This window comes from Eptatretus burgeri, chromosome 2 (genome assembly GCF_056783735.1).
Source record: "Eptatretus burgeri isolate ZD-2024b chromosome 2, Ebu_testis_v1, whole genome shotgun sequence".
Lineage (NCBI taxonomy): Eukaryota > Metazoa > Chordata > Myxini > Myxiniformes > Myxinidae > Eptatretus > Eptatretus burgeri.
In genome coordinates, this window is record NC_140962.1 from 15,824,649 (window position 1) to 15,838,834 (window position 14,186).

The 14,186-nt window shown below is 44.2% G+C and overlaps 1 protein-coding gene across 1 annotated transcript in view; it reads right to left on the reverse strand.

Moving 5' to 3' along the window:
- Positions 1 to 367: 367 nt before the first annotated feature.
- Positions 368 to 14,186, reverse strand: part of LOC147031476 (uncharacterized) — a 76,237-nt gene continuing 62,418 nt past the window's right edge. Inside the window, exons 10-12 of the mRNA XM_085863885.1 lie at positions 9,429 to 9,590; positions 2,798 to 2,917; positions 368 to 2,646 (exon numbers count right to left, since the gene is read on the reverse strand). The gene's annotated coding sequence lies outside the window, so the exon portion shown is untranslated. The remainder of the gene's footprint in view (positions 2,647 to 2,797; positions 2,918 to 9,428; positions 9,591 to 14,186) is intronic.

Here is a 14,186-nt window from a genome sequence, read left to right on the forward strand (position 1 = left end):
ACTGAATTAATACACCAGGGGGTTGACTCAGCCTGTCATCCTTCCGAGGTCGGCGAAATGAGTACCAGTGTACTGGGCCGGTGTATACCCCGGTTAAAATAGGTGCACCATATCCCTGTGTCGTAAGAGGCGACCAGGGTTGTGTCAGGAAGGGCATCCGGCGTAAAACATGTGCCAAATCACTATGCGGATCATACGGATGATCCGCTGTGGCGACCCCTAACGGGAACAGCCGAAAGAAGCAGAAGAAGACTCTTGCGGGGACCTCCCAACTTCTCGAAGTTGGCACTTTTGGGCCGTCCCTTGAGGTGCCAAGTCCGGGAAGTTCCACTGTATATATATGTAGACAGATAGAAAGATAGATATATTGTCGTGGGGGGGGGGGGGGGGGCCCAGGTTAACCCCCCAACTCAAATTGTGGTGATGGGCGGTTAACACTGTCAGCCCTTGGACAGCCGAGCGGTTCCTTATTAGTAGGAGGCGGACACGTTGATCCTTGGACATTATAACGCATGCGGGAGAGGCAGGACGCAATGGTGGAGGGGTGGAGGCATGGACAAGCACAGCACAGGGAATGTAATGGATGCACAGGGGGGTTTATACTTGAACCCCATGGCAAATACATGGCTACAGATTCTTAAAAGGAATACATTTAATGAAAATAAACAAATATTTACAAAGGACAATAAATCATAAGGAAATTATAAGAATTATGAAGTAAATAAATCCGAAAGTTGAAGTGCCTCTCCACACGGACTCAAATACAAAGGGAAAACAACATAAAAATGAAAACCCTTCCTTTCAACTATTCTTGTACTTAGCTTGGCCCAGAGTTGGTCTTTTTGGAACTTGGAATTGAGGTGCTTCCACCAGCATGTGCAGATGGAAGCAAAATGGCGCTTCTCTCGTAGCAGGACAAACGTACACCAGGCAATCCACGAGCGGCACTCAACACTGAGGCTTAGAGCCCCAGTGCAGCTGCTTATGACATACACGAGGCTTGGGGTCCGTTTCTCATGACTCAACCAAGAGCCAAAGTCCAGCGTCTTGCTTCATGCGTGCGCTCTGCCGATCGCTCGTCCAATGTAGTCTTCTGATGATGCCTCCCATGCCCTCTCAAAATGCGCCTCTCGATCACGCCAACATATCCTCCGCCTCCGGGGTGTGGCCTGCTCGGACGAAACCCGGGAAGGTGGGGCTTCTGCAGGACTGACGCAGTCCAACAACAACTCCCTTCAAGTGAAATTGTAGAAATCCAGAATCCCTGTTCACCTCCACTCATTTATTCCTCTTTTTCCCCCACCTGTAGAACCCCTTCCATACTCTCTTCAATCTCATTCTTCCCTCCAGGTCTTCAAGACAGTTGTTCACCAACATCTCAAGTCATCCCCCATCCAAAATCATGATCTTTTCTCCACCTGTTAAAACCACCCTTCACCCGTTCAAAAATTTTGCTGAAGTATTCATATTATCCGACCTTTGCGTTCTCCCTTACCCCTCAGTGTAACCTGCATCCCTCGTTTATCCATCTGCATCTACGTTCTCCCTCCACACTGCTGTCTGTGTTTTTCCCCTTTCTCCAAATGTGCTCCTTTGTTGTGTGATGGGCTGATTTTGTTCTGTGCAATTACTCTTTCAAAAGCAAAGAGCATGTCCTAAAAAAAAGCCCGAAAAGAACAAGACAAATAAACCAATGTCACCCGCAGGGTGACCCGTATCTTGCCAAAAGGTGACCACGTGTGACTTCTTTAAGGTCACACTGAGGTGAACAGAGCTGCTATCCACCAGGAGCGACTCCTTGAGGAATATCTGCCTACGAGAGATCCCGATGAGAATCGTTCTACAGAGTAACCATGAAAAATATGTGTTTGCCTCATAACGTCACCAAATGACGTCATAATGTCTCAAGCTTGACATATCTAGAAAGCACTCATCGAGGTGTTCAATTTGAGGTACTACACGATATGGTTCCTAAAACTTGAAAATTTGACCTTGGGGTCAAAATATTTCGACCTTAGGCGCTAACCATGAAGGTCAAGGCCAATCGCCACCACAAACTAATCAGCTGAGCGCCAGACCATATCCTACATTCCCATAAAGTTTGGAGATGATTCGATTAAAATTACTCAAAAATAAGGGTTTTGGCGACCTCCATTATTTACCGCAAAGTGACCTTGACCTTTGACCTTGACCTTTATGTGCGCTGAAGGGTATTGTAATAATACTACGATATGTGTACCCACAAGAGTTTCCGATGAGAATTGTGCTCTACAGAGTGATATAAAGGTGAAAAATCCAATGATTACAGACAAAAACAAAAAAACTTACCAAGTAACAGATCTTGCAAAAACTTCGTATTGGCAAGATAACAAACACAGACAGGGGTGGAAACATAACCTAAGTCCACCTTTGGTGGCAGGGTACAATAACCTCAATATTCACATTTAAAGCAGTCGTCTCAATATGTAATGAGCTTTAGCTTCCTATCCATCAACACTTTGTTTTCTTTCTCCCGAATAATACTTCCCGAGAGTGAAGCTGTGCTTCGAAATCAACAACCAGCTGATTCGCTGCTTCGAGCCGCTCTTGCAAATACTTGTGTGAATCCACCATCCTCTGTTGCACACAGCATGATCCAGCACACAACTGCATATGAGGGCATAACGTAGATCACAAGATACACGACGGTAAATGCACAAACAAAATAAGAACCAAAGTTGTGTGCACACATCAGGAGGCAAATGTGAAAGGACACAGTCGTGGGGGGGAGGGGCGGGAATCCTTATCCCCATCTTACCGCTATGTATTCTCCATAACGCCGTGCTGCTCATTGAAGAAATCGCAGATTTTAATCGGTGACAATGTGAGACTTGGTTTTGTCAATCTCCAATCCCGCCTCGACTTCCCGTAGCCGCACCTGAAATCGGCCCACACCAACAAGGTAACTGGCATTCACCTACACTTGCAGTAACAAACACAATAAAACATGCCTGCGACATGTACTACCCACAGATGTAGAACCAACAAGGACACATAAGGAACTGGGATGCAGGAGGAGGCCACTCAGCCCATCTAGCTTTTAAATAGTTTATCAGCTTTAAGTCACTGGGGTGGGGAAGGGAGAGGGTATGGAGGATGCAGGGGTGGAGGTTGATAACAGTGGGGAAAGCAAGCTGAGGTCACCAGAGTGTTTTATACAAATACATGACAAAAATAGATCGATGATCCACATCGTGCGGTGAGGCACAAAAGGCTGCTGAGGTCATTTAAAAGGCAAGGGGGAACAATCCCAGACCGGTCACCACTCAGACAGGATACTCGACTGACTCCCTCCCAACAAGCTGGTGCTCATTTTGCCGAGCACGGAAGGATGGCAGGCTGTCAACCCACCTGGTGTTATTTGGTATGACTTGAGCTTCCAGTTATTACCTTCACCATTGAGCCACATCCAAGTTCATGACAAAAATATTGGACACCGCTACTTCCCAATTCCATAACTTGGCAATGCATGACATCATCGCTGAGCACCGAAGGGAGTACTCAGTTATTACTGAGTTTGTTTGTTTTCTTGTTTGTTGTTCTGGGAGACATTGTTGTGGGCCGGGGTTTGGCGGCGATAAACGGCCACCAGGGGAAGCAGTGGAGCCGTCTCCCACCGAACACCTGGAATTTAGGTCGTGACTCCCGGACAACTCCGAAAGGTCACGGGTCACTTAAAGGACCGTGGTCGCCAATATTTCGACGGCGTGAGGTTGAATCCACTTGTTTCATTCCAATTTACCTAAGTACTCACGCCATCTAGCTACTGGGGAAACCACACCCTCGGCCGACTCTGTCCGAACCGAGTCGCATGCACCAACTCGGGTCTGGCGTACTGAGCGGGAGTTACCAGAGCCGCGCCGGTCCCAATGACAACTTACGGCACACGGCCTCTCGAATTCTCATTACGCACAGTGCTGGGTCAATGAAAGAAAGTGACAGACAACAAGCTGGTACATTGAACAATTGGGGGTTTATTTATCAGGGGGGCAGGGGAGCACAAAGAGCAGAGTTATCCGAATAAAAGCATTGTACAATGAACAAAAGCACTTAACAATTTCTACTTACAGACGGGGCCTGCGGACACACACACACCCAAAAGAAATGGACCCCGTGGGGTCTTTATTCGGTCCCTCAGTTCAGGAGGGAAAGGCGAGCTGGGAACCAGGGCCTTGTCGGGTACCTCTCCGCCTCGTGCGGTCACACTGTACTTCAACTACCATGGTGGGACCCGAACCCATGTTCCGAAATCCACGGGCCCACGACCCTGAATGCTCGGCCTCCACCACCACGATGAGCCACCGCGAAGGACCGCAGCCGAAAAGCCACCACGGCCGTAGCCGAATAGCCACCACGACCAAGACCAAGCCAATTGCCACGATGACTCCTGTACACTGGTCTTGACAACCACTCTCCTCTTCTTGCCAGGCCCGAGTGATTTCTTCCCTTCCCACTTGCCTCCTGATTGGACGAGGGGTTGTCGGGCGATCAGTGGCCTCCCCTCATTGGTCGGGGCGCCTCGGCACTGCTCGCCCTTCGCCCATTGGGAGGAGGAAACGCTCCATGCCCTTCTTCGGAGCGGAGCCTCGATCTGAAGCGAATGATGGCTCTACCCACACCTTCAGCCAAAAACATGTGGGCAATAGAGTCGATAGAGCGGAGAGGGGGTTTGTTGTAAAAAAAAAACTAACTCGAAAGAAACTTCGCAGCGCACACATGTAATTCCCATTAGACATAGGGGATGGGGCCCTAACCATAAACATATACTTATCGAGATAACTGAGCTACGGGGACTGCTGTCTGTTTGTGTGCAAAAGGCTTCCAAATCCATAACAATATATCAGCCATCCTTTGAGCTCGGAAGCTGATAATTGTGGACAAAAGTGAAGATGTGCTTTGGCAAAAATGGAATTTAATGTTTTTGATTAATCAATTAATTGATAAATTGCATCCATCATGAATTATTAAAATCAATTTATAAATTACTTCTGTATTTTCTTTCTCATCTGGGCAATATCTCAGGCAGCTATTGATCGAAGAAGATGATATTTGGACACGACAGTGAACAAGTGATTTGGCTATAAAGGGTATTTTTGATTCATTGATTAATCAATTAATCGAATAATTATTCATTCTTCAATGAATTACTTGATTTTCGAAAAGTTACAGATTTGGTTGAAACACTGGTTGTTTTCATATGCTCTTCACCAATTGATAAAGAAATTAATTATTTTACGATCACAATTTATTTATTTTAATTATGTAATCAATGAATCAATCAAGTATTACACACCGCTCCCTCCCAATTGTGTCTCCACATGCTGCACGGTGGCATCGCCAGGCACGAAATGTGCCCCGACAATGTCGCACGGTGGAGGATTTTTTGTTACCTCCGCCACCGAAGGTGAAGGAAGTTATGTTTTCACCCCTTTCTGTCTGTTTGTCTGTGTAAAGGATATCTCAAAAAGTTGTGGATGGATTCAGATGACAATTTGTGGACAGGTTGGGTGTGTGACAAGGACGAACTGATTAGATTTTAGTGAAGATCTGGATCCGCATCCGACTATTCGAATTTTATCAGTGATTCTTCACCATTGAGAAATTGGGTTAAACTAATATATCATTTGGATGAAACTTGGTGGACAGGTTGGGTGTATGACAAGGAAGAATTGGTTCAATTTTGGTGAAGATCCGGATCCGACTTCCAGAATTTTAAAATTGATTCTTCACCATTGAGAGATAGGGCTCAAAAACGATATATTAGCATGATATTTACCCTCGCTGAATAATTTGGAGAGAGTATTGCATTGGGGTCCATTTGTTTGTCTGTTTGTTCGTTTGTTTGTCTGTTTGTTTGTCCGCACAGAACTTTCATGTTTTTCTCTGCAACCGCTTGTCGGATTGAGACGAAATTTCCACGATTGGTGCGACTACTTATGGAGAATGTTTTAATGATAATTATGACATAATAGGACACGTGGTGTGGCAGCCACATTGGAAAAATTGGACCCCTGTATCTCTGAAACCACAACAAAGAAAAAATTTAAACTTGGCACGAAGCAAGTACTCCTCATGTCGCATGAAGGTGAAATTTTTCATGACGTCATAGGTGCCCTCCTTATGACGTCATAATTTCATATCTAGAACGCCTCATCCGTATTAAAAATTTTGAGGAATAAAATCAGGAAAGCTGGCAAAGTTTAAGGTTGTATTCGTAGGGGGATAAATTAACAAATCGAAAGAGGTAGTATTATCTCTGTATTGGAATATTGTGATGTCATCTGGATCTCATCTCATCTGGAATATTGTGTGCAGTTTTGGCACCACATCTGAAGAAAGATATGGACCGGGCGTAGTGGCGTGCGCCTGTAATCCGGCTACTTGGAGGCTTGGGTTGGAGGATCGCTTGAGGACGGGAGCTCTGCGCTGGGCTGTGCTATGAGAGGGTGCAGGGCAGCGTGGAATCATGGCAAAACCCAATCCTTATCCCTGTGTCGTAAGAGGTGACCAGGGTTGCGTCAGGAAGGGCATCTGGCGTAAAACCTGTGCCAAAATCAGTATGCGGATCATAAGAGATGATCCGCTGTGGCGACCCCTAACTAGAGCAGCTGAAAGAAGAACAACATCTGAAGAAAGATATGGAGAGGTTTTGGCATGGAGCAACTACATTTCAATTTATCGAGGGAACCTTGTCCATGCCATTTTATCTTGAGATAAAATGGTCCACAGAAAAAAAAATCATGATGTCATCGGTCACGTGATTCAGCAGCCATGTTGTAATAAAAAAAAAACTTCAAAGATCTTCTGCTTTGAAGTGGCTCAACAGATCGAGGGGAAACTTTACATGTATGACTGCCTGCCCATAAGGAACAAAAGGTTCACACATATGATGTCATTGGTCACATGGTTTGGCAGCCATATTGAATTTCCCTGAAAACTTATTTAAAAATCTTCTTCTCCAGAACGATTTGTTACCTAACTCGAACAGCTTGGCTGGACAAATCGACTGGAAACTTCACACAAATGTTCCCCAAACCATGGGTGTACAAGTAGCACAGAGCAAGTGCTCCTCATTGGGAATGAGTGTGGTATTTTTATGACGTCATTGGTGCCTTCGTTATCGTTATAACGTCATAATTGCATATGTAGAACGCGATATCTGATCAGTAAAAAAATGTTGAGGGTCATCTCGGGATAAAATGGTGTACCAACATTTTTTGATGTCATCAGTCACGTGATTCAGCAACCATACATATATATTTTTCAACCTTCAAAAACCTTCTCTGAAATGGCTGAAAACATCGAGGTGAAACTTTACACATTTGACGGCCTATCCATGAGGAACAAAAGGGTCACACATGTGACATCATAGGTCACATGGTTTGGCAGCCATATTGGATTTACCCGAAAACTTATAAAAATACGCCAATCAAAAGAAGTCCTGGCAAGGGTTTGCAATCTCTGATTGCTCTTTTTCGTGATTAAAAATGTATTGGGGCAGATATGTTCTCGTGGATCAGGCATTACAGGGCAGAGGTATGCGCTTTACCGAGTGCCCTTCTAGTTTATTAATTTGGCATGGGGGCGGTGTACTTTGAATGTAGATTGACTTGTGTATTATTATTACTAGTACGTGCCCGTACGTGCATGCCCGTACGTGCGTGGCTGTACGTGCAAAAAAAAAAATTGTGACATCAATCGTGACGTCATAGCACCATGTCCTGTCATTGGTTTGGTAAATAAATGGCCATAACTTGGGAACCACTTGTCCGATTAATATCAAACCTTGAAAAGGCACATCCACAGCGCTCCAGCAATATACCTGGCAAGTTTCAATGAGATCGGACCAGTGTTGTCGAGAAACAGCAGTCGCAAACACACACACACACACACACACACACACACACACACACACACACACACACACACACACACACACACACACACACACACACACACACACACAGATTGCTGGAATTATAGATAGATTATTCCAAATCAAAAATTGCTTCTGAATTAATTTTGAATGGGTGGTGGATGGTGTGGACACAGTTGCTGGATGGGCAATGAAGATCGACAGCACGTTCACCTTTTGATTGACGAGACACGCTTTGAGACATCGCAATCCTGACACAGGTTTTCAATCACCCATTCATATCTCAGCTACCGACCATTCCTGCCAACGTCCATGTACCCCGATATCCCTAATGTTTCTAGTTACCCATCCCATGAAAATTCTCTGTTTTTTGCTGACACTACCTTTCCAAGGAGACGATCCCAGGCATAAACTATTCTCTGAGTGAAAGACCCATACCTTCTTCCACATTAATGCTCCTCTTCCCTCCTCTCAAGTTGTAGGACCTGGTCCTGTAACTTGCCATTCTGCAGAAAAGCTCTTCTGCACTTATTCCTTCTGTCATCTTCATTATCTTCAACATATCTATCAGATCTCGCCCTTTTGAAATTAAAAGTCTCATTTGTTTCAGCAGCTCCTGGTAGCTTAGTCCAGCCAGGCCGAGAATCAATGTAGTTGCTCAATGCCGAACCGTTTCCATATCTTTCTTCAGATGTGTGGCCAAAACTGTACACAATATTCCGGATGAGATGAGATCCAGATGACAACACTAAATGCTGATACAGAGATAACACTACCTCCTTCGATTTGTAAAATTTATCACCCTATGAATACAACCTTAAACCCTGTTAGCTTTCCCGATAACTGCCTTGCAGTGTGCTGTCTGTTTACTTTACACCTCACCACCGTCCCCCGTGTTTATTACCACCACCACCACATCCTTCTTCTGTGTGACATGCTCCAAGACTGCACCTTGGATTATATAATCTCCATTTTCGTCATTCTTTCCAATTCCCAGAACCTTACATTTCTTGATGTTAAACTGCATCTGCCAAACTTCTGTCCAATCTCTGAAAGTATTGAGATGTTCCTGAATCTAATCACCCCCCTCTACATTATCTACCTCACCTCCAAAGTTCAGGTCATCTGCCAATTTAGAAAGCCTACTCAACCCCACTGTACAAATCGTTGATGCAAATTATGAATAACAATGGTCCGAGTACGAATCACTGAAATACCTCACTACTTAATGCCGGGAGCAGGACATGCTTCCTCTCATACAACTCCATGCTCCCAATCACTAATTCAGTCAGCTGCTCCACGAATCACTCGAACCCAGTCACCGAAGCCAACAACTTTGTGGTACCTTTTTAAATGTGTCCCCAATTATTCTGCCAAATGTAATCAGGGCACAACGTAGATCACAAGATACACAACACTAAATGTAAAAACAAAATAAGAACCAAAGCTATGTCGACACCACACGAGGCAAGTGTGATAGGAGACAGTCGGGGCATCGTTATTCCCACCTTACCATTCCAGAAATTGAAAAGCGCACACCACATCTTCTGTCCTCCACCGATGTATTATCCGTAACGCCGTGCTGCTCATTGAAGAATCGCAGATTTTCCTCGGTGAGAGTGTGAGGCTTCATTTTGTCCATCTCCAATCCCGCCTCAACTTCCTCTAGCCGCACCTTAAATCGGCACACACCAACAAAGTCACTGACATTGACCTCCACCTATAGTAAAACCAGAGAGTTAGTGTCAAAGCCACCCAATGCTCACCTGTTTATACATTTATCGTTTTTAAAAGACTAGTCTAATAATATTTTTTATAAAGCGTTGCAGTGAAGTCTGATCCAAATCATTTCAAAGCAATATATGTATTTGTATATTGTAATCAGTAAAAAAATAGTGTGGTAGATAAAAACATTAGAAAGGAAATAACTTGCACCAAAACTTTAACATTTTCACGCTCACGCTCACGCTCACGCCGGGGGTATCGCTATAGCTCTCTGTTCTTCGAACAGGCGAGCTAAAAACCACAAGAAAACATGCCTGCCACATGTACTACCTACAGTTGTGGAACCAACAAGGATACACAAGGAGCTTGAATGCAGGAAGAGGCCATTCGGCCCATCGAGCTTGTAAATAGTTTATCAGCTTAAAGTCACTGGGATGGGGAAGGGAGGGCGTGTGGAGGATGCAGGGGTGGGGGTTGATAACAGTGGGGCAAGCAAGCTCAGGTCACCAGGGTGTTTTATACAAATACATAACAAAAATAGATCGATGATCCACATCGTGCGGTGAGGCACAAAAGGCTGCTGAGGTCATTTAAAAGGCAAGGGGAAGAATCATATATCAGCTACCGACCATTCCTGCCAACGTTCATGCACCCCGATATCCCCAATGCTTTAAGTTACCTATCTCATGAAAATTCTCTGGTTTTTGCTGGCATTACCTTTCCAGGGAGACTATTCCAGGCATTAAATATTCTCTGAGTGAAAGACCTCCACCTTACTGCCATCTTAATGCTCCTCTTCCTTCCTCTCAGGTTGTGGGCCCTGGTCCTGTGACTGTCCATTCTGCAGAAAAGCTCTTCTGCACTTATTCCTTCTATCCTCTTCATTATCTTCAACATATCGATCAGATCTCCTTCTTTTGAATTTAAAAGTCTCATCTGTTTCAGCAGCTCCTGGTAGCTGAGTCGAGCCAGTCCCAGAATCAATGGAGATGCTCGATGCCAAACCCTCTCCATGTCCCTCTTCAGATGTGCTGCCAAAACTGAACACTATATTCCAGATGAGATGAGATCCAGATGACATCACTATATTCCGATACAGAGATAACACCACCTCTTTCGAATTTGTAAATTTATCAACCTACGAATACAACCTTAAACCCTGTTAGCTTTACCGATGCCCCCCCCCCCATGTTTATTACCTCCACCACATCCTTCTTCTGTGTGACATGATCCAAGACTGCACCTTGGATTACATAATCTCTATTTTCATCGTTATTTCCAATTCCCAGAACCTTACATTTCTTTATGTTAAACTGCAACTGCCAAACTTCTGTCAAATCTATCAAAGTATTGAGACATCCCTGAATTTAATCACCCCCTCTCTATGATAGCCCTTACCTCCAAAGTTCGGGTCATCTGCCAATTTATAAAGTCTACTCAAACGCACTGTCCAAATCGTTGATGCAAATTATGAATCACTGGAAGGGCACTCGGTAGAGAGCATACCTCCGCGAGGCTGATTAGTATATGTTTTATATCCCATGAACAGGCTGGATCTGGATTTGGACCTGAACTAAAATTTAATCGGCTTGTTCCTGCCAAGTAACCAACTCACCCACCAAGTTTCATCCGAATCTGTCCATACCTTTTTCAGATATCCTGCGATATGTCATTTTGCGCTATCACTCAATGGGTGAAGAATCACTTCAAAAAATCTCGGATCTGGAATGGGAATCGGATCTTCACCAAAGTCGAATAATTTCGTCCTTTTCACATACCCAAGCTCTGCTCAAAATTTAATCCAAATCCTTCCACACCTTTTTGAGATATTTTGTTCACAAACAAACAAAGAAACAGACAGATAGACAGGGGTAAAAACATAAACTCCATCCACCTTCAGTGGCAGAGGTAATGACGGTCGTAGTACAGATCAATGAAATATCTCACCATTTAATGCCTCCAGCCAGACATTCTTCCATTCACACCACTCCATGCTCACAATCACTAATCCAGTCAGCTGATCTACGAGTCACTCCAACCGCTCTCACCTAAGCTGACAACCTCAGTGGTATCTAATCAAATGTGTCCCCAATCATTCTTCCTGTGGAAACAAAGCCCTTCACTCCATCCCAAAATTACTTACCTTCAACAAGTATACCAAGCAATAACCATATTATGTTGTTCTCATGTCTGCTTCAAGAAAAGTCATGAATGACCTGAAAATTGGTTGTTTTTTTGTAAATTCTGTAACTTTACCAAAGTTTCTTATGGCTGAGCTTATTGATATCAGAAGGCAAACTCATCAACAAAGTCTAGGTACAATACCAACCTCCAAACAACAAATGGCACAATAGAAACAACGATGGAATTCACTCCTAGATTGATCTCCATTGGGAAGGGGAAGGTAAATGAAAGGAGTGCACTCCTTTAATATAAAAGGGAACACACAACCGAATGGATCATCCTTTTTCTCTAAATTGTTGTCTCGATGGCCAATGTCCATTTGTCTGTTGTGTGGCGGAACAAATTTGAAAGTGGAGGGAGGAGGGGAAGCCAAACTGAAGATAGGCATCCTTTCCTGGGAGATGGGCACTGCCATACCCCATCCCACCTCCTGACACGCCCCACCCCCTCCATGATCTGTGCATCATATTTAAAGTTGCCACATCTCATGGATTTGGAAGCTCATTGGATTGGGAGATGAAGAAGATGCCATGATGCATCTTCTTCATCTTACACAATTGGAACTATGGGTGAACTCATGCGAATGAATGGAGTTAATGAACGGGACTTTTGTAAAACATATGGTCTTGCCAATGTAATTAATGTATCCCATGTGATGTGAGAGACCTCTGGACCTCTGGAAGCTTCAGAAACTATTCACACCCCTCGACTTTTGTCACATTTTGTTGTGTTCCAGCTTAAATTTAAAATGGATAAAATTTATAATTTTTGTTACCGATCGACACAAAATACTCCATCTATCTATAATTCCAGCAATCTCTGTGTGTGTCTGTCTGTTTGTCTGCGACCGCCGTTTCTCGACGACCGCCGGTCCAATCGGATTGAAACTTGCCAGGAATATTGCCGGGGACCCCCCGATGTGCCTTTTCGAGGTTTGATATCGATTGGACGAGCGGTTCCCAAGTTCCGGCCATTTTATTTCTTTTTCAGTTTTGAAAAGGTGCATATATGGCAGCTGAAGGTGTCTTTCCACCTTCTCACTTTATCATGCCATTTTTTCCCCCAATTTATTAATAACCAGACGATCACCGGTCCGATCGGATTGAAACTTGCCAGGAATATTGCCGGGGCCCATGGATGTGCCTTTTCAAGGTTTGATATCAATCGGACAAGCGGTTCCCAAGTTACGGCCATTTATCTGACAACCAATGACAGGACACGGTGCTATGACATCACGAATGACGTCACAATTAATGTTTTTAAATTTTTTTTTTTTTTTACACAATTGAGGTCACAATTCTTCTTATTCATTTGGTATGACGTCACAATCGACACTGGTGACCTGGGTATGTGCCTTTTCAAAGTTTGATATCGTTCTTCCTCATCCATTTCGGCTGTTTCCCAAGTGTCTCCCAAGGTTTGAAAGCTGTTTTTTCCCAAGGTTTGAATTAATTAATTAATCACAAGGTTTGATTATTATTAAATTATTAATTTTTTTAATTATTTAATCCCAAGGTTTGATTATTATTCAAATTATTAATTTATCCCAAGGTTTGAATTTTCCAAAGGGAAACAGCTGTTTCCCAAGGGTTTGAAAGCTGTTTTTTTTCCCAAGGTTGGAATTAATCGTTGTGCTTGGTCGACATTTGTGAATACATTTACAGAGAGAGGGACGAGAGAGGAGGGGGGAGAGAGGGGCGAGAGAGAAGGGCGAGAGAGGGGGGTGAGGGGGGCAAGAGAGGGGAGGGAGAGAGAGGGGGGACAGAGGAGGGGGAAGAGAGGGGGAAGAGAGGGGAGGGAGAGGGGGGCGAGAGAGGTGGGGCGAGAGAGGAGGGGGGACAGAGGAGAAGGGAGAGAGGGAGGGAGAGAGAGGGGGCGTCACAATTCTTCTTCTTCATTTGATAGGACGTCACAATTGATGCTGGGGACCTGATACTGCAGGCACGAAGCTGCACATACTGGCACGCACCTACGGGCCCGCACTAGTAATGACAAAGTGAAAACATGTTTTCATAAATTTTTACAAATTAATTAAAAAGACAAAACCTGAAATGTTTTGCATCATGAAGTACAGATTTAAACCCCTTTGCTATGACACTCCGAATTGAGCTCACCTGCATCCAACTTCCTTTGATCATCCTTGAGATGTCTCTACAACTTGACTGGAGACCACCTGTGACAATTCAATTGATTGGACATGATTTCGAAAGAAACATACCTTTCAATGTAAGGTCCCACAGTTGACAGTGCATGTGAGTGCAGAAACTCGACCATGAAGTCCAAGGAACTGTCTAGAGAACTCTGAGATAGAATTGTAAGGAGGCATCAGTCTGAGGAAGGGGAAAAACAATTTCTAGAGTGT